Source organism: Capsicum annuum, chromosome 7, assembly GCF_002878395.1.
Source record: "Capsicum annuum cultivar UCD-10X-F1 chromosome 7, UCD10Xv1.1, whole genome shotgun sequence".
Lineage (NCBI taxonomy): Eukaryota > Viridiplantae > Streptophyta > Magnoliopsida > Solanales > Solanaceae > Capsicum > Capsicum annuum.
Window position 1 is genome coordinate 90,627,946 of NC_061117.1, and position 10,476 is coordinate 90,638,421.

The following is a 10,476-nucleotide window of genomic DNA, read 5'->3' on the forward strand; positions in this document are numbered from 1 at the left end:
GGGTAACTCTCTTATTATGAGGGGCACATGTTTAATGAATGTGGGTGATTTGTATGACATCCTTTATTGAATTAGAAGCATGAGTTTTTAAACTACGTGAGTAAATTCTTGAGTGTAGGATGTTTTGGAGTAGTGTTCATAAGCTTTCAATTGTGTTTGTAACATGCTTAGTGTAGAAACCTGCATTCTATGTAGTCATTATAGTAGTTTGGAGTTTTTCCAGTTCATGGTGCTTATATTTAAGAGTTGTTCAAGGACAAAAAAGGCTTTAAGTGTGGGGTGGTGATGTTGGGTGTATTTATGCTTTCTAGCATTACTATTCTAGCCTTTTTAGCCCTGTTTTGAGGATGATTCTTATGCTATATGTGTTGATAATGATATAAATGAGCATTTATGTGTCCAAGAATGTATTTACAATGTTTAATGGTGTTTTCACAAGAGTTTTGATTCAATTTGAGCATTTAGAGTACAACCAAGAAAATTAGTGTTACTAGCTTGAGCTAGGTATTTGTCTAGTCTGTTGTGTTGGGTTCTAACGAGTTTAATAAGTTCCTTAGGTTGTTATTATGTATTTATATATGAAACAACTTGTTGGTAATGTTAAAGGGTCAATTGGATCCAGCCAAGAGTTAAAACAATGAGTTAAGATCAAAGTCAAATTAGCCTATGCTTAGCTCGTGTTTTTGATTCACCGTCTTGGATGTTGTATTGTTTTGAGCTCTAATTTGTTATTTTTAATTCTATAGTATGCTTTTTTAATGGATTATGATGATATATGGAGGATATACAAGCTTCAAATAAAGTGGAAACAACTCAAAAAGGCTCAGAATGGCTCAATGAAAGCACAATACACAAATTGACGCAATTTGGACCCCTGATATGTCTGGGGTGCGTGTAGACTGTAGGAGTGTCCAATGGAAGGGTTCAAAACACCAATGGATTCAAAAGAGGTCCAAAATAGTGACCCGCAAGTAGATGTACATTTTAACAGAGTTTAAGGAGGCACCGCAATTCGGTGAAATCACGGTGAGATCTAGAAATTGATAATTGCGGATTGTCTTGACACCGCGATGGGGTGAGCACCAGAAGAGGAAAAAAATGACCAGCTGAAGGTTAATAACGTGGAAACCCAATACTATTTGGTTTATGAATTGTTTACTATAAATATAACGTGCTAAATCACGTTTTAAACATCTTGGAACCCTTAGATGGCTTGGAACAACTTTGGAGGTTGGATGGTTTTAGCTTTATTTATGGTTTTAATCATTCATACAATTATTTGGATGTTGATTATGACTATGAGTGCTTAAAAACCCTTTTTCTGGGGTTAAGGCTAAGAACATGAGTACTATTGTTTCGAATTAAGTTCGTTCCATTTGCTTATCATTATTGGTTGTTTGTTTATTCTTGTTTTAACTATTTTAAGGATTCGTGACCCTTAAAATACATCAATTGTTTACCTTTTGATTTCGGGAGAGGGAATAGGGAGATAGAACATGGGAATAAACAAAGTATGATTTGTATTTCTTTATGAAATAAGAAATTCAAATTAGTATCTAGGACAGGGATGTACTTAGATGCCTTACTTGATTCAAACATAGGATGACAGCTTGAAGAACTTAAGTGAACTATTACATCTCCGCTCAACTATGTAGTTGTAAGGTTCAACTTAGGAAAAGGATTAGAGTTTGGGAAACCATAATCATGCAATTAACCCTACCAATTAAAAACCAAGATAAGCAAGTTAATGAATGAAGTTCAATAACATAGTATGATTGTTCAAAAGTGATTTAACCCTGGGTTTTCTCCTATTGATTGTTTCAAGATCTTTATTTTACACATTGTTTACTTTTCTCAAGTTAGAAATTACAAACTCACTTTTCAGTTACGCTTGCATCAACTAGATCAAAATTGTGAACTAAAATAGAATTGTTGTTGAATCAAGTCTTTGCGGGATCGATACTTGGCTTATTGAAGGCCACTTTACTACTTGATAAAACTACATACACTTGCGCATGTGCTTGGGTGCTGTCAACCTTACATAAAATGCTAAATCCACCACAAGCTCTACTAAATGCCACAATCCAAGATACTCCTTTCCCTCAAAATTGAGATTCCAATAGACCATTCCATTCCCAATATCCTCAAGTCCCACAAGAAGGACTTGGCCATCAATTACCTTCACTAAATCCAAACTCTCCCTTCCAATATCCACTCAACCAAAGTATGATGATGGGTATGTAGTGTATGATGATGCTTATATAATGGGGGAGGAGATGGGAGAAGGCTGTATGGATCAACGGGATACTGAGGACATGGGGGAAGAATTGGTCCGTGGAACCAATAAGTGAACCGTCACCAAGATAGGTATGTAAGCATCAATATCATCAAGTTGAGTCTTCCAATCTTCAAAGGAGAAAGTGACCCCGGGCCTACTTTTCTTGGGAATAATCTTGTGACAAGATCTTTTAAGTCAGTGATATCTCAGAGAAAACTTAAAGTTTCTATGCCATGGATCATTTTGGGGGATATGCTAACACTTGGTGGGAATATGTCAAGCATTTTGGGAATGAGTTGATTAAAGGCCAACCACCACCTTGGTTTGGTTGAGGTATCTCATGAGGCAATGATACCTACCCGAGAGCTATAGACATGAGCTCCTTGCCAAGTTGTAAAATTTGAGGCAAAGGAGCAAAAAGGTTATGGTCTACTATGATGAGTTTCAACAACTCATGTTGAAGCTTGATCATCGGGGGGAACAAGTTGGTCATGACATCATTCGGTTCAAGGTTGGGTTGAACAAGGATATTTCCACTCACACAACTCTTCACCAATTTTGATACCATTGATGGTATCTTTCAAGCGGCCCTAGATATTGAAAGATAGCTCAAGAAAATATTGACATACAAGGCAAGGGGACAAGCATCCTCGGGTTGGCCTAAAAATAAGGAGATGGATCAATCCTCCTCAAGTTAGCCCAAAAACAAGGACCAACCCACCAATTCAAGGCAGCCCGAGACCAAAACAGTCCTAAAATACCCTCTAAGAAAAGATGGAAACAAGTATCCTAATCCTAAGGGGTTTCAATGTTTCAAGTTCCAAGGTTGGGGACATAAAGTTAATGAATGTCCAAACCGATGAAATCTGATCCATAGGGAAGGAAGGTTAAACTATCTTGGAGAAGAAGTGGGCAGATACTTGGTCATAAGAAGGTGAGTGTCTAGTTCTAAATCTTATGGTGAGATGAGCCATGATTAGTAAGGTAATAGATAATCCTATCTAAAGGGAGAATCTATTCCATACTAAATGCCTTATCAAAGTAGGTGTGTGTACCATGGTGATTGATGGTGGGAGTTGTGCAAATGTTGCTAGTGCCACTATGGTAGATTTCTTGAAATAGCCTACTACTCCACATGCTAGTCCTTATAAGTTACAATGGTTTAACGAGTGTGGAGAATTGAAAGTCACAAGTCAATGTGTAATTCGGTTTAAGGTAGGAAACTACCATAATAAAGTGTTTTGTGATATGATTTCACTGCAAGCATGTTACTTATTGTTGGGTAGACCTTGAAAATATGATAGGTCTACCAAACATGATGGGAGGACCAATTGGTACTCCCTTGAGATGGATGGACAAAAGTTCACACTTTACCCTTTTTTGCCATCACACGTGAATGAATTGCATCAAAATATGAGAGATTTAAAGGAAGAGGGCAAGAAACCCGAGAGTGAAAAAATGAGAGAACCTGAGAATGGGAAAATAAAGAAAGCCAAAGGGTCCTCAACTTCAAAAGGAAAGGGTGATGTGGTGATGTTAGCTAGGAGGAAAGAACTCTTCTTGGAACATGATGAGAACACACCTATGCTTCTCTTGTCTCATTATTTTAACATTTTATTTCTAATTATTCTATTTCTCCTTCTATTTATCTTATTTTGTAGGATTATAAGGATGTCTTTCCTAAACAACTTCCACAAGGGTTACCCCCACTTCGGGGTATTGAACATCAACTTGACTTTGTACCATAAAAATTACCAAACAAATCGGCTTATAGAAGTAACCCTACGGAAACTAAGGAGCTTTAACATCAAGTTGAGGAACTTCTAAAAAATGGGTACATAAAAGAGAGCATGAGTCCATGTGCGGTTCCATTGTTGCTAGTGCTGAAGAAAGACAGAACATGGCGCATGTGTGTGGACTGCCGAGCCATCAACAAAATTATGGTAAAGTATCGCTATGCCATTCCTAGATTAGATGATATACTTGATGAGTTAAATGGTTCTTGTATGTTTTCCAAGATTGATCTTAAGAGTGGCAATCACTAAATTAGAATGCAACCCGGCGATGAATGGAAAATCACCTTCAAAACCAAATTTTGTCAGTATGAATGGATGGTTATGTTATTCAGCCTAACAAATACTCCAAGAACTTTCATGAGGTAAATAATCATGTGATGAAATCATTCATTTGAAAGTTTGTTGTTGTTTATTTGATGATGTCTTGGTCTATAGCAAGTCACTAAATGAGTATGTATTTCATTTACAAAGTGTCTTTGATGTCCTTAGAAAGGAGAAATTGTATTCTAATCTTGAAAAGTGCTCCTTTGGTGTTGATGAAGTTGTTTTCTTGGGATTTTTTGTGAGTTCAAAAGGGGTCTAAGTGGATGAATCCAAAATAGATGCTATTAAAAATTAGCCAACTCCACAATCCATTAGTGAATTCTGAAGTTTCCATGAATTGGCTAGTTTTTATAGGAAGTTTCCATGAAAGATATGCTCATCTCTGCACCTTTGTTACAATTACCCAACTTTGATAAAATGTTTGAATCTGAATGTGATGCTAGTAAGGTAGGTATAGGGGCTTTTTTATGCAAGACCTTAAAACCATTGCCTACTTTAGTGAAAATCTCAAAGACGCAACTCTAAATTATTCCACTTATGATCTAGAGTTATACACCTTCCTTAGAGATTTAGGTAATTGGCAACACTACTTATGGCCTAAAGAATTTGTGATCCAAACAGACCATTAATCCTTGAACCACCTTCGGTCCCAAGACAAGCTCAACAAATGGCATGCTAAGTGGATTGATTTCTTAGAAACCTTCCCTTATGTTATTCAATCAAAAAATGGTAAGGAAAATGTGGTTGCCGACACATTGTCTAGGAAACACATACTTGTTTCAACCTTGTCTTCTAAGTTGATGGGATTTGAGAGCCTAAAATCATTGTATCCCAATGACCCTCACCTTGCTCCTATATTTAGGGAATGTAAGGAATTAGGTAGGGAGAAGTGGATCACGAATGGGGGGATCAAATCCTTATTCCAAGTTTGACGGTGACTTATTCAAAGCAAGATGGTTGTGTGTGTCTTCTAGTTCTTGAAGAGAGTTATTTGTAAGAGAAGCACATGATATTGGCCTAATGGGGCACTTTGGGGTTGATAAGACCCTCAAAATATTGGAGGAACAATTCTATTGGCTAAGATGCGCAAAGATGTTGCTAAAATTTATGGCCAATGTATGGATTGTAGGAGTGTTAAGTCTCTCAACTCCTCCCTCAAGGGTTGTATACCCCGCTTCCTACTTCTTTACATCCATCCTTTTCTATATATATATATATATATATATATATATATATATATATATATATATATAGATTTTGTCTTATGATTGCTGAGGACTAGAAGAGGAAGAGATAGTATCTTTTTTATGGTTGACCGATTCTCCAAAATGGCACATTTTATTCCATGCTCTAAAAGTGAGGATGCATCTAGTTTAGCCTCTTTGTTTGTTGAAAATGTTGTCTATTTGCATGGTGTTTTGAGGACCATTGTGAGTGATAGGGACTCTAAGTTCCTTAGTCACTTTTGGAAGTCAATGTGGGGTAGGCTTGGCACAAGGTTGCTATTCTCAACATTCTGCTACCCACAAACCAATGGCCAAATGGAAGTAGTGAATAGGACCTTGGGTTCTATGCTACGATCCATGGTTAAAGGTCAAATGACTTCGTGGGAGGATAACCTATCCTTGGTATAATTTTCTTACAATCGTGTTATACACTCAAGTACGGGTATGACTCTCTTTGAGTGTGTATATGGCCTAAACCCCCTTATCTCTTTGGATCTAACTCCTTTGCCAAGTGATTTTGAGATAAGCCTAGATAGAAGCAAGAGGGCCAAAGCCATGAAGAAATTGCATGAGAAAGTGAGGCTGTGGCTTGAGAAGAAGAATCAAGAGATTTCTAAGAGAGCCAACAAAGGGAGAAGAAAGTTTGTTCTTTAATCGGGAGATTGGATTTAGGTGCAGCTTAGAAAAGACCGATTTCCATCACAAAGGAAAACCAAATTGATGTCGAGGTATGATGGTCCTTTTTAAGTGCTTGAAAGGATCAATGACAATGCATACAAAATTGACCTTTCTCTGAAGTATCAAGTGCACAACACCTTCAACGTATGTGACCTTTCTCCTATTGACACAGTTTAGGTTGAAAAACCACTAAATTTAAGGTCAAATTCCCTTCAAGATGGAGAGGATTATATGGGTACAACAAGATCAAGACCATTCATACGTAGCCAAGCTCGGGAGTTATAAAAACTTTAAGGCATGTTCATGAATATGGCCGTGTGTGAGTGTGTTATAAATCCATCTAAGGGATTACATATTTTGAAGTGTGAAGGGGGAATTTGAAGTGTAATAAACTTAAAATCCAAAGCCGCCCCTTAGACCAAGGATAAGTTGGTCATTTTTCACTCCTTTTATGATGTACTATCTATTGAACATATTAGGGTTATTTTAGGCTTAGTTCATTATTGATATTGATATAGGACTTGTAAAATTTTAGACTTCTCTCTTCTTCCTTGAGGGGAACCCGAAACCTGTACAAGTGTGGTTACACTTGTGTTGTGCTTTGGCTAGAAACTTGGGTATTCGAGGTTGTTTGAGTTCCTATTGGGTCCAAGTAAGGGTTTGGTGTAGATATCTATTGGTCTTATGGTTCTTTTATTTGATACATGTTAGGGTTCTTAGATGATTAGATATTGAATATTTATCATCTATTTTTGTTGTAATCTTGTTGTTGTTCTCTCTTAATCTAGTGAAGCTGTGTGTGGCATTGATTCTCTGTTGCTTTCTTATTTTCCTTGTTGTTGGTTGATTTTTTATCAGTAGTACACATATAGCAATGACCCTACCTTTATATAATATAAATCCAAGACTAGCATGGACATCATCATAAGCAAAAAGGTTGTATAGAATGGAGTCAAGTGTGAAGACATCACCCTAAGTGCTATCTAAGAAGGCCACTTGGCCCAAAAGATATAGCACATAAGGCACCCAAGGATGGAATTAAAACAATTAAGAACATATAACTTCTTCCCTTCAAGTAAAACATCAACTTGGCTCCACAAGATGGGATTCATGCAACTTAAACACAAGTGTGTCAAACAAGGATGCACATTTAGTAGCATTACACCAAGGAGACAATGACACTTTTGCTCTCGGGATTTCAAGAATGTCACTTTTCTTGTCATGTAGACCAAGCAACAAGTTGGGTACGCCAACATCACCATTTCCATATTGGGCACCGGGGTCAAATAGAAAGAGTAGCCATAGACACGGGTCTAGACAACACTCCTTTTCCCCGTAGGCTTCACCCAAACTACAAGATATACTCTCTATAGTAGCACATATATCATTAAAAGCAAATAGAGAGTGGAGAAAGGTATCACTCAAGTCAACTTCAACTAAGGTGTCCTTATATATTACTCACTACTAGTAATCTCAACAATAACGTCACACATAGTAGAAGAAGTAATTTCTAAACAATGGACATTTCCTTTTCTATGGAAGTACCGTCAAGTAGACACATACCACTACCAAAGTCCAAGGACTTATTACTTAAGTATTCACAAGAAGCAAGCAATTTATCCTTATAGTCATCAAACATGGGTGGGGTGTCATACAAAGGGTCATAACCACAATCAATTTTCTAGGAACAACCACTTAGTGGATTTCTTAAGGATTCAAGCAAATCAAAATTATCATCACCCAATTGATTATTTCTTTCCAACTAGTGTATCCATACTCACAACATGTACATTATCATCAAAGGGCAAAGAATTAATAGATGATTTACTATCATTCAACTCAATAGCTTTAACTGTCACGCCTCAAATCCTATTGGGGCTGACAGGCACTCGTAGCCATAAAGGCCCGAGAGAACCAATTCAAAAACTTGTACTTCCTATGCATGTAACTATAACAACTAAAGGTTCTGACAAACATGATATTATCTATTGATGAGAATAATTACATATGCAAACACAAACTAATATATACAATACTTGGTCGTTGGGGCCACCACATCTAAAGACAAAATACTACCATAACTTTACATTAGTCTACAAAGCCTCTAAAAGATACATAGACTTAGTTAGGGTCGGGACAAACCCTTGCCCTACTCTTGACTTACTGTACAATACCAAAATATATGGAACAGACTTGGAAAACCCCGAATCAACCTGGAGCTCACCAATAGTCCCTGAAAAGCCTGCGCTCCTACTAGTGAGTTGTATGAGCTGAACTGCTTGTGCCTACAACATGAAATACAGGTCCCCTATGAGGGACATCAGTATGAAAATATGTACTAAATATGTAAGGCAGAAGGTAAAAATACACTTGATACAAAAGCTCAATAGAAATCTGACACAAGTGTATAGTAGTACTAGTAGACCACCTTTATAAATACTTGTGGGACAATGTACATTACATTCTTTCTTCATTTTACCTTCTTACTTCATAATCTTTGTAAGCCATATAATGCAAATGACCAGCTGATTAGTGGTAAATAGATAAATTAGGATCGGCCCATGCTAGGCTTATGCCCCTGAGCTACCACCTACATATAAAGATTGGGATCGGCCCATACTAGGCTTATGCCCCTGAGCTGCCACCAACAAATAAAGGTATCGAGATCAGCCCATGCTAGGCAAATGCCTCTGAGCTGCCACTCGTCATTTTACAGATTTGCATTACTTAGTTTATTTAGCCTTTGAGATTGTTACTTTGGTGGTCATCACATTATGGTACCTTGAACCAGTAATACGCTAATAAGAGACATGTAAATAGACACTTAATGCAACAACAATGAGATGGGAGCTGTTGGCACACAAATAAAGTGTTTAGGAGCTGAAATAACACATGGGTCTTATTTGAACAAACGGAGAACTCCTGAAATTTTCTAGTGAAGATAGACGCACAGATTTAATAATAAGCACTTATTGAGGTGTTCTAATGCATTAGAGAGTGGGAATAAGGTCATTGAATACATGGAGTGTAATGTACTGCCATTATGTATCACTTTGATAAGGATAACCTCGGAACCTTGCTTGATGGAACAATTGTACTATTTCATGCCAAAGAGTGTGAAATAGAGTATGTCTTACATGCCTGGTTATTTGACTCCGAAACTAACCCGACTTGACTTCCCGCCTTTTAGATTACTTATCTACAATAGAATATATGGTAAACTAGTATTAGTAACCAATAAACACATTTGAGATACTTAATTTCACCCAAAACAGTAACCGGGCAGCAACTATTAATCTATCAAACAAGGGTGTTATTTTAACCCTTTTTTTCCTCCAATTACACCCACATACCATATAGGTTCTTATAAGGTTCACCAAAACCACCTCGACTTCATTACACATTCCAAACTATACGCAAAATATTTTGGGCAGCAAACATTAGTTTGGTGGTGTATCACCCACATCTTTCTTCTATAATTCATTACAAACTCATCACACCTTTATCCAACTTCAACCTGCCAGCCTATATACATACAAAACAGTCCCAAATCCCTTTATTGTAGCAATCAATTATTGAACTCACCATCTCTTGAGTTCTCAATAACAAGACATCCATAATCCCCTCTCAAATTCATATATAAGAAAAACAAAATGGAGCAGTCACCTTACCTCAATTCAGCAACTTATTCTTTTAATTTAACTCTTCAAGAGCTTGAACTTTCCTTCAAACTTAAACCAAAGAAGAAGAAAAAAAGTTCCTCAATAACAAGGAAACGTGAACAAACAGCTTGTTCTATAATCATCCATATACTTATAGTCAAACACTTATAACTTGTTTTCCTAATCTTCCATGAGATAATTAAACAAAACCTTAAGTGTTTTTCACTTACCTTGGGCTGCAAAGGTGAGGGTTTCTTCAAGAACCCTAGAAGGAAAAATAGGGCTGCTGTTCTTGTTGCTTTAGAGAGAGTAGAGAGATTTGCTGAAATATACTCCTTTTTTGTGACTTAAAAGTGAAGTTTGACCAGCAACTTGGCCTTTTAAAGGCCCTATCTTGTCCACCTCCTTAGCTGCATTTTGGACCATAAAATTGGTCAAATTGGTTTAGTAGGTGATGCACCTACTTAAGGGTCCAAGCTGTTGAAACTTCAAAGTAGGTGATGCACCTACTT